The following is a 20,271-nucleotide window of genomic DNA, read 5'->3' as shown; positions in this document are numbered from 1 at the left end:
TAAGCAGCAAAGAATAGTGGACAAGCTAATTGCTGCATCTTCTCTGCTCATGGGCCTGCTCCACTGGCCCATTGGACTTGACTTACAAAACACAAGTTCAAAGACAAACTCATCAAGAATCTCATGACATTGATAGCAGAACATTCACACAACCGTGGGGCCCTTTTGAGGGCAGGCACCTGAGCACCGGCACAGTTCACACGCCCGCAAAGCAGCCCTGATGCCTCGCTCCACCCTTTCTTATCCCAAACCCATTATCCATTAGTAGGAACGTTCTGATTTTAAGGTGGTTTTGTTTTGTTTTGTTGTGATTCCCACTGCAATGAGATATTCCTGTTTCTCCATGATCAGTTTTAGAGACGATTCGTCACTTGCTGCCATTATAGATAAGAACTAACTCATATAATTTCCTCCCTTCACCTTCTACTTTCTGCCAGTTTAATTACCTTTAGTTCCTCTTTTGTTTATTTTGGAACTGTATGTAAAATGCATCTTTCTTTCTTGCTACCTAAGTTATAAAAACGTATCTTGAGTCTCCATTTTGTAAGTTGAGAATAATATTCCCTTGTATGGATATACCAGATTTTTGTGTATCCATTCACTTAAATAACATATATTTAGGCTGTTTCCACTTTTTTGGGTATTCAGAATAAAGCTGCTGCAAATATTTATGTCCAACTCTTATTGTGGACATATGAGTATGTTTTCACTTCTCTTGGGTAAATATTAAGTTGGTGCAAAAGTCAGTGCGGTTGAAAAGGTTAAAAATAATTGCAAAAACCGCAACTACTTTTGCATCCACCTACTACTTAGGAGTGGGCTGGGTGGGTCATGTGGCAGGTGCACGTGTAACTTTTAAAAAATCTGCCAAACAATCTTTGGAAGTGGCTGTATCTTTAACATTTCCAGCTGTTCCACATCCTTGCTGATATTTAGTATTGTCAGTCTTTTTAATTTAAAAATTCTGATAAGTGTGTTAAGAATCTTCTTATGTGCTTTTTTTTTTTTTCTTTCCTGGCTATCTTACTAGTATTGATTTCTAATTTAATTTAGTTGTGGTTAGAGAAATATTTGGTATGATTTCAATTCTTTAATTTTATTGAGGCTTGTTTTTATGCTCAGAATATGATCAGTCTTGGTGAACATACAATGTGCACTTGAAATAAATGTGTGTTCTGCTGTTGTTGGGTATAGAGTTCAGTAACTGTCAGGGGAACATGGTTGATACTCGTACTGTTTTCAGATCCTTGAATATCTTTGTTTTTACAGGTACTGCTGATGTTTTTGTCTAGTTATTCCATCAATTGCTGAGGAAGGAGTGTTAAAATATCCTGTTAAAATTATGAAATTGTCTATTTCTCCTTTTAATTCTGTCAATTTTTGCTTCATGTATTTTGAGGCTCTGTTGATATGTGTATAGTCACTTATGGTCTTGTGTTTTCTTTGTGAATTGATCCTTCTGTCATTGTAAAACATCCTTCTTTATTTTTGGTAATAATCTATTTTGAAGTCTGTTTTATCTGATATTCGTATCACTACACCAACCTTCTTATGGTTATGCATGTGTATCTTTTCCATTAATTTAATTTCAACTTCTCCCTATATTTATATTTCCGGTGTGTTAGGTGATGTTTAAAAAAAAAAATTTTTTTTTTTTTTTTTTTTTTTTTAAATCCAGTTTTTATAACCTCTGCCTTTCTGTGTGAATGTTTAGGCCATGTCCTCGTCTGTTTGGGCTGCTACAGCAAAATACCGCAGACTGAGTAGCATATAAACAATAGAAGTTTATTTCTCACAGTTCTAGACGCTGGGAAGTCCAAGAGCAAGGCATCCACATGGCCACGTTCCAGTGAGGGCCCTCTTCTCGGTTCATAGCCATTGTCTTCCTGTGGGTCCCCACATGGTGAAAGGGGCAAGGGAGCTCTGTAGGGTCTCTTTTACAGGAGCCTGAATCCCATTCAAGAGGGCTCCACCTGCATGACCTGATCACCTCCCAAAGGCCTTACCTTGTGTCACCATCACATGGGGCATTAGGATTTCAGCATATACATTTTGGCAGGCAGGGCACATATATTCAGACCAGAGAAGGACATTGGTATTTCATATAATTATTGATATGTTTGGACTTAAGTCTACCATAAAATAATATTTTTTTAAATGTTTATCTTGCCTTTGTTTTTGTTCCTCTGTTCCTCCTTTTCTGCTTTCTTCTGGATTGCTTGAGAATTTTTTGAACTTATTTTAATTTATCTGTTGAGATATATATATATATATATATATATATATATATATATATATATATAACCTATACCTCTTTTGATTTTTTTGATTTTTTTTGTCATTGCTCTATGGATTACAATACATCAGTCACTTAAGATTATAATTGTACCACTTCACATAAAATATAGAAAACTTGCAACTATATAGATCAGTGTACAACCTCACCCACCTTTATGTTATAGTTGTATGTATTATAGCCACATACACTGTAAGCCCCACAAGGCGATTGCAGAATTTTTCATATATATTTGAAATAAGTGAATAGGAAAACTTGATCTTTATATTTACTCAGATATTCACGCTTTGTGATGCTCTTCATTTTTCTTAAACATATAAAATTTCTTTTGTTATCCATTTAACCAGAAGAATTGACTTTAGCATTTCTTGTGGTGCAGGTCTTTTGTCAATAAAATCTTTTCGCTTTTATCTGAAAATGTATTTTGTTTTCAGTTTTGAAATTTCGCTTCACTGGAACTAGAATTCTTGGTTGATAGCTTTTATTTTCTTGGCATTTTAATGGTATTTCCTACTTTCTGACCTCCATGATACCTGAGCATCTGTGATCACATTGTTAACCAAATGAAAATGTAAGATTTCATTTTTCTCTAGCCACTTTCAAGATTTTCTCTTTTTCTTGGGTTCAGCATGTTGATCATGATGTAATGAGGAATGGTTTTATTTGAATTTATCCTGTTTGGTGTTTGCTAAGCTTCTTAAATCTACATATGCATGTCTTTCGCCAAATTTGGGGAGTTTTCAGGCATTTTTCCTTAAATAGTTTTTCTGCTCCGTTCTCTCTCTCCTTTCCTTTGGGAATTCTAGTCCTATATGTTAGACCTTTTGAAATTGTCCCACATGGCATGACTCAGTTTTTTGTTCCCTATCTTGCCCCTCCTCCTTCTTCAAGTTGGTTGATTTCCTCAAGTTCACTGATTCTGTTCTCTGTCATCTCCATTCTGCAATCAAGCCCATCTAGTGAATTTTCTATTTTCAGATAATAATAATTTTTTATTTTAGATAATGAATTTTTCAGATAAAATTTCTTTTTGCTTTATTTAATTATTTTTATTTCTCTGCTGAAATTTATTTTGAGCAGATGTCCACATACCCAGTTGAGCAAAGTTATAATAAGTGCTTTAAAGTCCTTGTCTGATAATTTCAGCATCTGGTCCTTCTCAGGGTTGACTTCCAGTTGATTGTCTTTTCTCTTGAGAATGGGTCACATTTTTCTGGTTCTTTGTACGTCAACTAATTTTGACAGCTAATAGCTATGTCATACAGCTGTTTATTTGAGATGGATCTTTGGAACGGATGTTTTGACAATCAAAAGCTTACTGTCAGGCACTACACGGCAGTTGGATGTTTTAACCTGTCACTCAGTGATGGGCAGTACTTTTTCTGCTGTGGTCTTAGAAGCAGCCATTTCTGCAAGGAGCTCTGATTTTTTAATTTTTTTAGTACAGATGGTATTTAGAAACTGTGGTATGTGCTATTTTTATGGGTTGCTGTTATTCCTAAGGCTTCTCAGTGGATGTACATTGTTTTTTGTTTAATTATTAAAAAATATAGCTAACGTACAATATTATATCAGTTTCAGGTATACACCATACTTGTTTAACATTAATATACCTAAAGAAGTGATCACCATAAGTCCAGAAACCATCTGACACCGTACTATGCTGTCACAATATTATTGACAATATTCCCCATACTGTACGTTACATCCCCATGACTCATGTGCTCCATACCTGGAAATTTGAACCTCTTATTCCCCTTCACCATTTCCCCCCTTTTTAAAATTTCCAATTACAGTTAACATTTGATATTATTTTGTATTAATTTCAGGTGTACAACATAGTGGTTAAACATTTGTATAATTTCAGAAGTGATCCCCCTGACTAGTCTAGTACCCACCTGGCACTATACATAGCTATTACCATATTATTGACTATATTCTCTATGCTTTATTTTACATCCCCATGATTATTTTGTAACTACCCATTTGTACTTCTTCATCCATTCACCTTTTTCACCCTGTTCCTCAATCCTCCCTCCCATCTATCACCCTGATAAATCTAGTACCCATCTGACACCATACATAGTTATTACAATATTATTGACTATATTCCTTCTGCTGTACCCTACATGCCCATGACTATTTTGTAACTGCCAATTTGTACTTCTTCATCCCTTCCTCTTTTCCATCTACCCCCAACTGCCCTCCCATCTGGCAACCATCAAAATGTTCTTTGTATCTATGAGTGTGTTTCTGTTTTGTTTGTTTATTTTGTTCTTTAGGTTCCTTATATAAGTAAAATCCCATTGCATCTATTTTTATCTGTCTGACATACTTAACTCAGCGCAATATCCCCCAGGTCTATCCATGCCACGACAGATGACAAGAAATCATTTCCTTCCATGGCCTAGCAATATTCAGTTGTATATATGTACCACCTTCTCTTTATCCACTCATCCATTGACAGATACTCATGCTGCCTCCACATCTTGGCTATTGTAAATAATGCTGCAATAAACATATGGATGCACACATCCCCTTGAAGTAGCATTTTGGGTTACAGAAAAATAACCAGAAGTGGGATTACTAGGTCCTTCCTTGTCTCTTGTTATAGTCTTTGTTTTAAAACATATTTTGTCTGGTATAATTATTGCTACCCAGGCTTTTTATTTTTTTATTTTTCCATTTACATTTTCATGAAATATCTTTTACCATCCCTTTACTATCAGTTTATATGTGTTCTTCAATCTGAAGTGAGACTTGTAGGCAGCATATGGAAGGACTTTGTTTTCTTATCTGTTCAGCCACCCTATATTTTTTATCAAAGCATTTAATCCTCTTACATTGAAAGTAATTGTTGATAAATATGTAACGACTGCAATTTTACTATTCAAATTTTTGATGTTTATTCCTTCTTAAGAAGTTCCTCTAAGAATCCTTGTAATACTGACGTGGTGATGAGGAACTCCTTTAGCTTTTTCTTGTCTGGGAAGCTCTTTATCTGTCCTTTGATTCTAAATGATAGCTTTGCTTGGTAGAGTAATCGTGGTTGTAGATCCTTTGTTTTCATCATGTTGAATAATTCCTGCCAATCTCTTCTGGCCTGAAAAGTTTCTGTTGCGAAATCAGCTGACAATCTTATGGAAGTTCCTTTATAAGTCACTAGTTGCCTTTCTCTTGCTTCTTTTAGGATTCTCTCTTTGTCTGTAAACTTTGCCCTTATAATTATAATGTGTCTTGGTTTTGGCCAGTTTGGGTTCATTTTGTTTGGGACTCTCTGCACTTCTTGGACTTGTATGTCTATTTCCTTTGTCAGGTTAGGGAAGTTTTCAGTCATTATTTCTTCAAATAGGTTCTCAATCTCTTGCTGTTTCTCTTTCCCTTTTGGTATCCCTATGATGTGAATGTTGTTATACTTGATGTTGTCCCAGAGGTCTCTTAAACTACCCTCATTAAAAAAAAAATTATTTTATCCTTTTGCAGTTTCAATTGGGTGTTTTTTGCTACCTTGTCTTTCAAATCGTTGACTCAGTCCTCTGCTTTATCTAGTCTGCTGGGGATTCCTTCTAGTTCGTTCTTCATTTCAGTTATTGTATTCTTCACTTCTGACTGGTTTTTTTTTTATGGTTTCTATGTCTTGTTTTTAATTGGGGAAGGGGAACAGGACTTTATTGGGGAACAGTGTGTTCTTCTGGGATTTTTCCAAGTCAAATTGTTGTCCTTTCAATCTTAGTTGCAGGGGGCACAGCCCACCATCCCTTGCGGGAGTCAAGGAGTCGAACCGGCAACCTTGTGGTTGAGAGGATGCACTCCAACCAACTGAGCCATCTGGGAGCTGAGCAGCAGCTCATTGACTTCATTCTAGTTGCAGAGGGTGCAGCTCACTGGCCCATGTGGGAATCGAACCAGCAACCTCGATGTTAGGAGCACGGTGCTCCAACCACCTGAGCCACTGGGTTGGTCCCTCTATGTCTTCTTCTGTGCTTGCTATCTTTTTGTTGAAGTTCTCACTAAATTCCTTGAGTACCCTTATAAACAATGTTTTGAATTATAGGTAGGTTGTTTGCCTCCATCTTGTTTGGTTATTTTTCTGGAGTTTTATCCTGTTCTTTCATTTGGGATGTATTTCTTTTCCCCCTCATTTTGGCTGTCTCTCTGTTTCTATGTATTAGGAGGATCTGCTGTGTCTCCCAGTCTTGCTCAGATGGACTTATGTAGTAGGTGCCCTGTGTGGTCCTGGCACAGTCTCCCTGGTCACCTGTTCTGGGTGCTCCAGGAGTGTCCCTTGTGTGTGTGCCCTTCTGTTATATTTGAGCCTGATTGCTATTGATACATCAGTGGGTAGGAATGACCCTCAGGCTGATTAGCTGTGGCATTTGGCCATGCACAGCTTATAAGCTGCTGTGCTGGGGCTCATACCACATGAATCCCAATTTGCCCCAGTGGGCTCTGGTGCCTGTTGACACTGCCCTTTGTGTGTGCCACTCGTGGGGCTAATTGGGTGCTGCACTGCTGTAGTCTGAAGCCAACCTCTAAGTATGTTGGTTCTGGGGCCTCTTGGGAGGGGCTCCAGAGCACGTACAGGTCAGCCACTGCCTGTTACCACATGCCAGCTTCCTGGTAGGAGGTACGGAGCGATCTATGGTTGGTCGCTGCCTGTGTTGGACCTGGAGACATGTGGAAGAGGCCACACTGTTAACTGAGGATGGCTGCTACCAGTACTGGCTTTGGGGTAACTCTGCAAAAAGTTAGGACACACTGAGGTCTGCTGCCACCTGCAGCAGTTTGCTGGCGCTGGTATGGTTCAGCCCGGATAAAGCCTCCTGCAGTACAAAATTGGGTGTGCCGGGGTCTCAGTGAGTCAGCAGGGCAGAGCTGTGGAGCTCACCAGACCAATCAGATTCAGAATTGGCCATAAACATAAGGGGCGGGCTCAATATATTAGAGATGGCGCCCACCTGCAAGCCGTATGGGAGGAGGAGCCCACAGAGGGAAATGCCAATGTCCTCCAGGCCTCCCCTTGAGGCCACACACCTCAGTCTGCGCCTCGTTTGTTTCTGACACCCCCAAGTCACTGTCTCTCCGCTGGAGCCTAGGGTGAGTACGGGAGAGCGAGTGGATCTGTGCGCGGGCCCTTTAAGAGGAAGGCTGGGTTTCCCACATCCTTCAGTCTCACTCAGATGGTCAGAATCCCCACTGATTTTCACAGCCAGATGTTGAGGGGGCTTCTCTTCCTGGCACCAGTTCTCCTGGGTGGGGAGTCTGGTGTGAGGCTAAGGTTTCTTGCTCTTCTGTGGGGAACCTCCATGACCAAGCTATATCTCCCAATTTTCATCCACCACACGGAGGTTTGGGGCCGGCCCCGTTTTGCATCTCCTCCCCTCCTACCAGTGTCAGTGCGGCATCTTCTTTATATCCTTGGTTATAAAACTCTGTTCAGCCAGACTCCAGATGATTGTTCTATAATTTAGTTGTAATTGTGATGTTTTCACAGGGTGAGACAGGCACAGCATTTATCTACTCTGCCATCTTGGATCCCTCTCTCGAGGTACATTGTTAAAGTAATTAAATGAGGAGGCCATGAGATGGAGGAGGCTCTAATGCCTTGGTAGCCTATGAAAGCAAACGAAAACCTAAGCCAGGGTCTTAGCCACTCATATCTGAGAAAATGAAACTTAAGAACAGCCAGTCACAAATAGCCAACTGGGCTTCCCCAGGTAAGGCAACTCTAGCTAATAAAATAGTTTCCTTGCTTTGTTTTTGCATTTGCTGTATAAAAACCTCTCCCCACCTCCTGTTGGTGGGGTGCTCCTGACCATTTTCAGTTTGTTGCCACCAAATTTGAATTGATGTGTGCTCAAATAAACTCTTGAAAATTTTAAGGTGCTTCAGCTGACCTTTTCTCAATATTCAAACAAATAAAATATATGTACATATATAGGGAGTGCCAAAAAAATGTATACACATTTTAAGAAAGGAAAACATTGCATTAAAATTGTAATGCTCAATATATACTGACAACAAAAGATGAATACAAGTCATGTTTGACTTCTGCAATTATAAGAGGTGCTCAAAGTGGTTGCCATCAACGTAATTTTAATACAGTTTTTTTCCTTTCTTAAAATCTGTTTTTTGGCACCTTCTGTATATGCATTTATACAATCATACATCTATTCAAACATTGCATCTATAGTCAAACACATGTATACACAGTTACATCCATATTAATTTATATATCTCTATATATTGAAAGCTGAGTTCACACCAATATCTGTAATTCCACAGGGTTTATTCTTGTTTTCTGTCTTTCCGTATTTCCTACTCCCATCTCTGGAAGCAATTGGGTCCCCATTATCCATAGTATATTCCCTATTTGTTCCATCTCTCCCTATGTAATCAAATCTTTCCCTGCTGCCACCCAACTCCCACCCCTCTGGCCCAGACACCCTCCTGACCTTGCATGGGACATAGTTATACTAAATAATCATTCACCGTTTATCTAAATTTAACTGGGCATCCTATGTTTTTATTTGCTTTAATCTGGTAGTGTTCCTGAAGAGCCATTCTAGCGTAGTGCTTCCACGGGGTCAGCTGGTCTTCAGGGGCAGCGGGTCAGAGGCCTTCACAGACTGTGCCACAGCCCTCTCACCACCTGATCCCTGGGCACAGGTGATGATCCCTAAAGTGCTCCCCATGAAATTTCTTGCTTGTTCATCTCCACCTTGGAGTCAGCCTCCCAGGGAAGCTGACCTGCCACACCAAGTCACTACTTTGTTTCTTGCCCTGGTCCTCAGATCCCTGACCCACACCAGTGGAAGTCCAGTTCCCAGAGCAGTCTCCATGCTAGCCCCAGGACTTGGGATTATTTCAGAAGGTGGACGGAATACGAGCCTCAGGATGCTAGGCCTGCAGATCTTGAAATGGCTCTAATGCCCACCAGGGGGCAGCCCTTCCCCACGTGTGAACAGAATGGGCTGCCAGGGAGGGTGAGGGGTGGGCTCCAGGAGAGGGTGATGTGATGTGTACGTGCAGGAGGGCACGTTTGGGCTGTGCAGGCCAGAGCCAGTGCGTGCGTGGCCAGAGCGTGCCTGGCCTGTGTGTGTCCTTGGTGTCTGACATTGGGCAGGTCAATCCTGTTACCTGGATCTCAGTTTTCCGACTGGTCCAACGAAGGTGTCTTTCCATTCTGACAGTCTGTGTTCCTTTGCTGCTCAGCACCATTGGGTCATCTCTTTAGAAGTCCCTCTGTTTATTTCAAAGAATGAAGTATTACAGGCCATTGGTATGAGGCCGGGAGCCGGGGTGGGGAGGAGAGAAAGAGGAACGGAGGGGTTTTGTCTTCTGTTTCCCAAAACACTGCTTTAATCGATTTTTTAAAAAATTCATATTTTCATTTCAATAAAAATTTTATTTCAAAATAATCTGAGTCCGTAAGTCCCACACAAAGGCACTAGTGCCCTGGAATGGTGCTTCCCTACTCATTCGCAGGAATCTGGTCTGGCCACTAATTCTCAGAACTGTTGGGACTTTCCAATCAAGGGCCTCTCACCCAGAGGAGAAGAATGAAGGGGTGAAGAGCTCAGGCGTCAGGGTCAGCCTTCCCGATCCTCGCTGGTTAATTAATTGTTGTGCCTCAGAGTCTCACCTGTACAATGGGAGTAATAATAGTGACGTAAGTCGTGGTGTTGTTATTGTTATTAAATACTGGTCGAGTGTTCTCCTCTCAGCTCTGTCAGACTATGTCTCTGTGACCTTGACCCTCCTCCTTGCTGGACCTTTCCTTGCCATCAATAGTGAGTAACAGGGTTCATTTTGTGCCATTGTGATGAACAGGAAAGATGTTTGTGAAACCACCCGGTATGTAGTAGGTGCTGAAAAATTCCAAGTTCCTTTCCTGGACCAGTGCTGCTTCCTGATCAAAACTTACTCTGCCTGTGACCCTGATTTTGACGATGTCACGGTGATAAGTCAATGGATCCCTTTCCAGGACATGTGTGCGTAGGGGACAGTGAGCGTGTAGGCGGTCGGAAGACTCCAGGCGAGGACTGACCGGCTTCCTGGAGGCCTTTCTGTCACCCCTGAAATATCACCACTGGCTTGCTGCTCTTCTGCTAGTGGGTGGGTAGAGGCTTGGAGGGATGGAGTTGTCATGTCCCCTGGAAGTCACCTCTTTGGAGGTGGGGCCATGTCATCCACCTCTGTGAGAAAGGAGGATTTAGTGTTGTTCTTCCTGTATTTTCCCTGCATTGCCCCAACTCCCGTGTTGACAGCTGCTTCTGTGGGAGCCTCTGCTTCAGGAAGCTGTTGTTGCAGGATGAAGAGCAGGAATTGCTTACAGATATCAGTCTTTTTTGGCTTTTGTTTTATTCTGGAAGCTTGAGTTCTTTGAAAAGCAAGTCCTTTGAGGGAGAGGTCCCTGAGGGCCTGCACCCTCTCCCCTGGCAGTGCCCAGAGCAGGCAGGACCTCCAGGAGGCCTGTCTGATGTGTCTGGGACCAGGCTTCTCTGGCATTAGTTGGCCAGGAAGCAGCAGAGCGCCTGGGTTCCTGGGGACCATGTGACCTTGGACCCATTGTCTCCGCTATAACCAGGGGAGACAAGTGGCCGGTAACCATGTATGCTCCCCTTCCCATGGTACTTGTATGAGAGATGTTGGACGGGTGTCTCATTAATGACTGAGATTGAATTTCCTGCCTCCAGATGGGACGGGGGCTCAGAGACAGATTTATCTTGATTCAAAGACAGTTTTAGAAATGACATTTCTCGCACACCTGAAATTATGGACACATTTGTAGTTGCTGTTTCTGAATTTCCCATTGCTCCCCCATGGAGCCTTGTCCACAGCAAATGCTCCCTGAGCCCTTCTCCTTCTCGGCCACGAGCCAGTCACCGTCTTGCCATCGCTCAAGACCTAATGCGATGGGCGTGGAGAGGAGATTCCAAGGCCTGGTTCCCAGACTGCAGGCACTGAGGTCAGTACCCCACTGGGCAAAGATTTGCTGGAATGAAGGATGACAGTAATAGCCACCATTTATGGAGTGCTTACCAGCTTCGAAGCCCTTTGTGTATCTCATTTGACCTTGCCACAGCCTTGTGAGGTTGGTATTGTATTGTCTCCATTTCATAGATGAGAAAATGGAGGCTTGGAGAGGTGACACCCACCACCCAAAGTAAAGAAGCTACAAGTGGCAGAGCCAGGGTAGTCAACCAGGTGGACTGACTCCAGAGCCTCTCCCTTAAAGAACTTAGAGCAAGTTAGTTGACTGATTGAGCAAATAACTAAGCACAGAAATAATAAATGAGTCTAATCAGGGAATGGCAAGGCAGGTTGAGTTCATTTCCTGTCTTGGACACGTCTGTTCAGTGATGCTTTTCCTCCCTGCTCCCCTTCAAGTCCACCCAAAGTGTGGGGACAACGAGGGCTACTTGCTGGTCTCTGCTGGACCCTCTGGGGACCTCTGGTCCTGATTCTGGGCTGGGAGTCAGGAGCGCTGCTGCCTTTTCTACCCGGGATGGACAGAGATGTTCTTTTTCTTTCTCCAATGCCATTTTGTTAAATCAGAAAATCCTTGAAGACTGAAGTCACATTTTCCATGCCCCTGAAAGCTCCAGAGAGCTGGGGAGTATTATTGTAACCAGAAGAGGCTGGGGACAAAGGAAGCTTATAATTTTATAAACAGAGGCTTAAGAGAGGCCTGCCTGCGATGGCTTTCCAGGGGGAGGGAGAAAGGGAGAGGCAGAATTTGGAAACACCCAAAGCTGGGGAATTGCAGGACTGGTCAGTGGTGAGGCCTGGCACCCAGGCAGAGACCCCCTCCCCCAATGGGTTATTGGAGGAGGGCTGTTTCCAAACTCCTCCTGCCTCCTTCTCCAGTCACTGCTCGCCAGCACCCCCTGGTGACTTTTGCTGAACTCCAAGTGGGCTTGCTGAAGCTGGGCTTGGGCTTGGGGCCTACGGTCCCAGTGTGGGCTCTTTTGTCTCAATTTTCTCATCTGCAAAATGGGATGGTAGAGGATCTGCCCCAGAGAGTGTCCCCTCAGCCTGGTAAGGGGGCCACACGTCTCTCTTATCTGCTCCAATTTCCCCCCATTCCTCACAGTCTTTAGGCCGGACCATCAAGGCTGGTGTGTCTGCTGATCGTACTGTCATGTTCCTGGGGATCCCAGTGGCCTCCCTTTGCCTCATATCCGAAGGATGATAAGAGCTAATATTGAGTGCCATGTCCTCAGTGACTTCCCATGTATCTTATTTAATGTGCACAGCAGACTTACAAGGCAGGTACCATGATTATCGTTTTCATTTTATAAGATTAAGAACAGAAAGGTGCAGAGAAGGAAAGGGGGGCGCGCAGGATGTACAGGCCTCTGTCTGCTGAGACCACATGTGTAACCACTGCACGGCTCTGCTCAGCTCTATTTGGCCTAGAGCCTCCCAAAGGTTGGGTTTGAATCCGGGACACTTGTCATGAAACACTTGTTAAGACTATAAAACACAGCTTTAGAAAGCGTGGACAGGAGGACCTCTGAAAACAATTAGATGCTTGCCTTACCGTGAGACAGACCCATTAAATTAGAGAGAGGCAGAGAAAGAAACAGAGAGACAGAGACAGACAGAGACACATACACATAGACATTAAGAGAGACATCGAGAGAGAGAGAGAGAGAGACAGAGAGAGAGAGAGAGAACGAGAACCACCATTACTAAGGAGACTCAGCTGAGATACATTTTGTCACCAAAGTAGTATTTTGCAAGGAGAAGAGGAAGGTGACATGAGCAAGTGCTCTCACACCTGCCTGGGGCAGCCTGGAATCCCCTTTGAATGTGTGTTTTCATCCACAAGTTGAGGACGGCAATGCCCTTGCCTAGTAAGAGAGGAAACTTCATAGAGGAAACAAAGTTAAATCCTCATCTCCCTCTTGATTTGTGTGAGCAGCTTGGCTTGGGTGAGGAGGAAACCCAAGCAGGAGACTGGAATTTCCCTGCCACCCACTGAGGGGACAAACTTCTGGACTCTGAGTCTTAGGTAAGGTGGGAGAACTAGGCCAGAACTGGAAGAGGGAAGGGAGCCCAGGCTGGTCACCTAGGAGACTGGACTTACCGTAAATATGCTCACTCCCCTCAACCAGTGTTTCTTCAAACCACTCCCGTGACCCCCGGAGCGTGGCTCCAGTCCAGACTATCTGCTGCAGAGGCTGACAGCACTGGGGCAGGCTGATGGGAGCCCCAAATGTGGAACTTTTCTCTCCTTTTGTGGATCCGTATCCCCTTCCCTGTCTAGGACATTTGTCTACAAAGGGCTTTTTTGGGTCTTTTCTCCATATCTATGCAGCCTTAGTGAGAGCCACATGACAAGCAAGAGGACGAAACAGTCACCTGCTCAGATCTAATTTGAGAGGTGCTGAAATGGCCACCTGTCCCTAAACTTCCCTCCCACACAGCCCATCCCCGAGCCTGGCCACTAGGATAAGATAGATCAGAGAATGTTTGAATTTGGAAACTTGTAAGAACTTTCGACCTGAAGCCCAATCCCTCCAGTTTGGGGAAAAGAGAGCAGACCCAGGTGGCATTGTGCTGGTGGCCACATTTATCCCACTTCACAATTGTACCACCCGAGAGCCTAAGTGTTGTGTGTGTGGGTTAGGAGTTCCCACTTGGAGCCAGACTGCTCGGATGGAAATCCTAGCTCTGCCACTTACTATCTGAAAAACCCATGCCTCAGTTTCCTCTTCTATAAAATGGGGTTAATGATAGTGCCTTCCCCAAAGGATTTGAAGTAAAGCATTTAGAACAGAACCCCTGCATGGAAGCCACCTGAAATTAAGCTGATTTTCACCCCTCTTCACTGCAGGATCGTCAAAGCCTTTGATATGCTAAGGGTAACTGAAAACTCCAAGAGGGTTGGTGCAGTGGCAGTATTTCCCAGGGTTATTTGTCCAGAGAAACCTATTTCCATGGAGTATCTAAAGGAAGTAGAGTTCCTCAGATCATATTCTGGCAAACATTCCTAATCCAAACCCCTCATTTTTGCAGCTGAAGTGAAGGGTGGCCCTCTCCCCTAGACACTGAGAGCCTGCTGGGGTTCATGATGGGGGAGGAGAGGCGTCTGCTCCAGCTGGGGAGCAGGTTAAACTCGGCCCCAGGATTGTGCCAAGGGCATCTTGTGCTCCCAGGAGCCTCAGCAGCCAGTGTCTCTCTGGAGTAACTTGACAGGACTGTGAGGTTACACCAACACTCAAAGATGGGGTGATGACAGCCAACGAAAGAGGATATTAGGGGGAGGGCTAGCCAGCTCCAGGGTGGGGGAGATGACGCTGGAGGAGCTTAGCTGGTCAGCTCTTACTTCCAGGACTTAGGGATGCAGGAGGTGAGATGGCACACATCGGAGATGGAAGGGTCAGTGGGCATCGTTGGGTCCAGAGATTTGCATTAGCCATGTAACTTTTCTTTAAATGAAAGCTAACAATGGAACGCCACTAGATAAAAAAAAATGGGGGAAGCATGAAGAATGTTGGTCTCGGTCCACCCCTCCCTGTTAAAGGATGTCATTTAGAGCCTGCCCCCAGATCCCTTCCACTTGCCTACACTTTGTGTAATGGCTCCTATTCTGGGAGGTATTGCTGGGCCTATTTGCTAGCAGGTGGGGCAGCTGAGGCTTATGACCTAAGCTGTACAGACAAGAGCAAAGTGGCTGGCTGGATCCTCTCTCCTCCAGAGCTGGTCCTCACTCCTTCCTAGAATTTCTGTGGTAGAACTTTCTCTGCTGAGGGGAGAACTGACAGCACTCTCAGATTCCTGTCCCATCCCTGCCCCACTCCAGTCTGGAATCTGGAAAGTGGGGTCTCTCCCTCCTTGGTTTGGATGAGTATCTCTTTGGCTTTGACCTCCAGGAAAGATGACACCTGCACACTGTCCTCTCTTAAATCCCTCTCTGCCTCTTTGAAAAGTGCCTCCAGTGCTCTAGCCACAATAATTTCAGTTGTGACTTCTGCATCCTTTTACCTGCTGCCCTGGCAGCTTCGACTCAGAGTCTTACTGGGTTCCCAAGGTCAGTGGGATCGTCATGAATTTATTGCTCCCTTTCTCCTCTCAGTGCTGCGGGTCTCCCAAAGCCACTATTCTCTCCTTAGGTTCTATTTCTGGGTTACCTTGAGTTATGGCTCGGAGCTGGTTTGCACCAAAACTAACCCATGCTCTTTTGTTCAAAACTCTTCTCACCATGGAAGGAGAAACTTTGTGAGAAAAGACCTGATCTTTCTACAGTCTTTCTTCCACAGGGCTGAAGTTTGCCACCCGTGTCAGAGGTCCACTTCGATTTCTGTAGCAGCCCTTCTTTGTCTTGTGACTCACTGGGAGAGCCATCCTCCCCTGCCCAGGCTGTCCACTCTACCCACGCGGGATCTCAGCCCCCGACAGAGGGTGGCTAGATGCTAGTGATGCTCTAAAACTGGGTCTGGAGGGTCCCGGGCATAATGCGGGGGCCTAAGAAAGTCAAGACTCTGGCAAGGCTGGCCCTAGCTGTCCACTTACCAAGCAGCTGGCATCAGTCTGGTTGCAGGGCTTGTGAAGGTGGACGACTCTCCTTTTGAGTGTGTGTGTGTGGGGGGGAGGGGGGGTCAGGGGGGAGATATTCCCTTTCTGAGGGGTCAGGACATACAGGAAAGGTCCTGGTATGGGAGTAAAGAGCCAATGGAACTTAGCCTTGTGGTATGTGGCATTGCAGGTCCCAACGCTTTGTTACCACCTCAGAGCCCTCAGTTGCCCTAGGAGTCAGGGGTCCCAAAGGGACATACCTTGGCACGGGTCAGGTACGTACCATGTTCATGTGGGAACCAGGAGGAGAGTATACGTATAAGTCCATCCCTATGGAAAGGGCTAGGCTTTTGCCCTGTGCAGCCTGGAGGCTCTGGGACATACCCAGTCCTGTTTACCGTCCCATATGTCCTTTCCAGAACCTATGCCAGTGGCTTGAGGAGGCTGTGGGCTCTCACTGGAAAGCCAGGGGCTAGGTCCAGGAAAGTTGATTTTCATTTCCTGAGATGCTTGCATGGGCCTCAGGCCAAACTTTGCTGAGGGCTGGCGATGGACTGGGAAATGCGAGGCTCCCCTGTCATTGAGGAGTCCAGCAGCAGCGTCTGGGGAGGAGTGAATCTTTGTGGAGGGCATCACAGGCTAGCCATGCTGATGGGACACAACAAAAGGGGGACAGGTTACTGGAGAGGGGACGGAGGGACATTCCTCTGGAGTGAAAGCACCGACAAGTGAATCTGACCCAGGAAGAGGAAGAGTTGGCAGGAAAGGGGAAGAAAACAGTCAGTGGAGCCATTGGCAAAGCCTAGGGGGCCCCACTGTCCTTCCCCTGAAGGGAAAACCATGGGGAGCTAAGTCTAGAACAGGAGTTGAGCTTGAAAGGAGACAATAATGGGCTCGATGCTTTGGGATTCAAGATGGCAGCTGAGAAAGGTTGACTCCACTTGGTCAGTGGAGAGGCCTTGGGATTGGGCAGAGGCAATTCTCTTTGGACTTTGACTCCATCCCCGCTAGGCTTTCACTAGAATGCAACCCCCATGAGGTCAGTTTCCTGTGTCTTTTGTTCATTGCTTCAACCCCAGTGCATAAAATAAAGGCAGGCACAGATTAGGTCCTCAATCAAAAAAACGTTTATTGAATGAATAATTTGAGCATAGGGATATAAGAAAAGGAACATTGTATCTTAGGGCAAGAGCTAAAAGTTCCTTCCAAGTTTACTCTGGGATCCTAGAAATGCTTGGTGAGGTATATTTTGGGGAATATTTTTGGGTCATCCCACTGTAGGGAACAAACTGAGGGAAGCCAACCAAGGGGTAAGAAAGCAGAGAGGAAACTGAAGGTAGACTGTGCTGGCAGGTGGTACAGGCTGGAAGACAAGTGATAGAAGGTGTTGGTCCAGGTGAGTGGACAGAGGAGCAGGGGAGCCAGTTAGGTATCGCACCAGGTGGACTCAGCCCACATCCTGGGGCCCTGGAGCCGATGACCTTCAGAAGTTCCGGTAATCCAGGGATGTCTGCCAGCTGACAGCAGGGTCTTGGAGAAAGAGCAGGAACAAGAGTGAGAGAAGGATTTTGGTCAATGGAGCAGGTTTCAAAGCAGGATGTGAAGACAAACTCAGGATAGGTCCGAGACAAGAGGGAAGCCAGCAGGCAGATCTGGGCATGGGACTCAGGGCTGATGGCTGTTAGGGCACAGGGAGCTGTGTCCTCAGGGGAGGGGCTCCAACTCTTTCTCTCTCTTGGTTTCCTGTTAAGATTCATTCTGGGGCTTGGGACAGGATGTGCTGCAGGTGGGGTCATGTCACACCAGAGCCTCAGACATTAGGAACCAGACATGGTCTTAATATGGGGTACACCAGCAACAGGCATGGGGGTGGAGAAATTCAAAATAAAGAAGTTAGCTATGTGGATGAGAAAGGCTGAAGAGGGCAATTGTGGAGGTCATGGGAGAAACTGAGAGTCTTTGTGTGGCATATGAGAAGTGGCACTCTTCTCTTTGTGGGCCAGATTCGGATTTCTGTGCCCAGCTCGGAACCATGGCACAGTTTTTCCAGGGACGAGCAGATCTTTCTCTGTGACAGCATGTCACTAGCATCATAGAAGGGCTGGGGAAAGAGCTGAAAAGTCACTTGGAGATCTTTGCAGAAACACGTTGAGCACTTGCAGGGGGAGTCCCTGAAGATGGGGAGGAAGGACGCAGGCAGGCGTCCAAGTATTTTCTCAGATTAAAAAAGTGACCTTCCGAAGACCACAAGCATACTGGTCAGAAACCTATGAGACAATTTCTTTCTGCCATCCTATGCCTCCTGTCAAAGTACCTGGGTGGAAGAATTATGGGAGAGAAAGTGTCCTTAAGATGGATATGGCCGAAGTTGAGCATAGAAGGAAACTAAATGGAGAGCGAATATGATTCCTGACCCCAGTTTCAGGGAGGGTAGTTGAAGAGAAGGCCAGGCGTTTGGCTTGCCAGGAAATCTAGCCTTGAGGAAGCCAGGCAAATATGAGCCTTTCCCAGACATCCAAGAAAGGCATGGAAGAAGCCCATCCATCAATTTCTCAGAGGTGTGGAGAGCCCCAGCCAGCCTCAGAGTGAGGCAGGAAACCCCCCTTCTGGTGCTCCCAGAGGGGTCCAGTATCTGTTTATGCTTATACAGGCTTCGGGGTGTGAGGGGTGGTCCAGCTAAGGGGGCGACTTGACGAGTCATCGCCTTCAGGGTGGGTGATGAAGGATGAGGAAAGCTGTGGAGGGCGGATCCTTTGCTGTTGGCCTGTCCCTGGGTCTTGGAACCCTCGCTGCAAATACCTGAGAGAACATTCCGGTTATTCATTTCACAAACACGTTTTGAAAACCGACCCTGTGCCAGGCACTGGCTTAGGAGCTGTGTAAACAGTGGTGAGTAAAGACAGGTGTGGTCTCTGTACGCATGGACTTCAGTGTCACGTGGGAGAGAGCGCGATTGATCAAGTCATCACAGACTGGGGCTGTGTGAGAAGGAAATTCGGAGGTCAGGGAGGGTTTCCTTGGAAAACGGCACTTGAGTTCAGAGGGGAAGGACCGTTAGACTCTGTCTAGGGGGGTGACAGTGGTGACAGTGAGAGAGGACGTGTTTTCCCGATGAGGGACACATGGCAGAGACCCTGTGGTGAGCAGATGCGTACGTTCAAGGACTCTCCAAAACGCAGAGGGAGGAGCCTTGCCTGAGAGGAGACTGGAGCTGCAGGCAGGGGCCAAGGCTGTGCAGGGCCACGCTGGCCAGAGTAAGGCTTTGCCTTCATCCTGAAAGACACTGGATGCTTTTTGAAGCAGTAATGGTAGATGGTGGGTGTTGAACATGATTAAAAATGTATTTTGCGAAGCTCCTTTTGGCTGCTCTGTGGAGGCCAGATGTTAGGAGGGGAGCATGAGAAGACTTATGCTCGATTAGATATGAAGGGGTGTTAGCATAAGAGCGGAGGTGTCCCGGCTTCCAGAGTGGGCTTAGTGGGTACCAGTTGCTCTAATAGGCACAGTTGAATGTGACCAGTTTGGGGGCGGAGTTCGTAAGTCTAGTCCTGGACAGTGTAGAGAGTTTAAAATTCTCTGATATTGAGTTTCTTAAGAGGTGAAATTTGATTCCCCTCCCCTTCATTGTGGGCTGGATTTAGTAACTTACTTGTAATAAATAGTATATGGTGACAACGATGGTGTGTGACTTCCAAGACTAGGTCGTAACAAGCATGGTGGCTTCCACCTTGTTCCTCTCCTCTGGGTCACTCACTATGGTGGAAGTCACTGTCATGTCGTGAGATGTCTACATGGCAAGGAACCGAGGTGTCCAGCCAACAAGCCACGTGAGTGCACCATCTTACAACTGGGTCTACCAGCCCCAGTTGAGCCTTCAGATGACCCCAACCCCAGCCGACATCTTGGTTCCCACCACAGGAGAGACCTTGGGCCAGAATCTCCCAGCTATGCTGCTCCTGGATTCCTGACTCTCAGAAACTGTAAGATAATAAATGTTTGTTGTGTTTAAGCTGCTAAGTCTTGAGCTAATTTTTATGTATAGACAACTAATACAGACAGACAAGAGTAGGTGTTAGGTAGGCATTTGTTGTGGCTCGGAATTACAATTTGAGAGTTGACAGCATTTTAATGGTGGTCAAGCATTTAGGAAGACAAAAGAAGAGAGAAGAGGCCCAGATCAGGCTTCGAGAAGCTCTGTCCTTTCGTGGCCCTGTGGAGCAGGATGAAATAGGTTTCAAATTGTGTTCTGTGTTGTGTTTAGTCCTACGGAGGGACCTCTGGGGTTGCATGGAGGTTTGCTGTGCATCTAGCCCTGCCAGGCCTCTGGTCTGGTTCACTTGGAATGGCTTTCTCTGTTTTTAGGTTGGAGTTTAGAGTAAAATTCATTTGGGGAAAAGCAAGGATCTGATTCTAACATACTGCAGGCTACTAATCTTGTGCAATTC

This window comes from Rhinolophus sinicus, chromosome 17 (genome assembly GCF_057876585.1).
Source record: "Rhinolophus sinicus isolate RSI-liver-muscle chromosome 17, RSI-T2T, whole genome shotgun sequence".
NCBI classification, from domain to species: domain Eukaryota; kingdom Metazoa; phylum Chordata; class Mammalia; order Chiroptera; family Rhinolophidae; genus Rhinolophus; species Rhinolophus sinicus.
Note: the sequence above shows the minus strand (reverse complement) of the source record.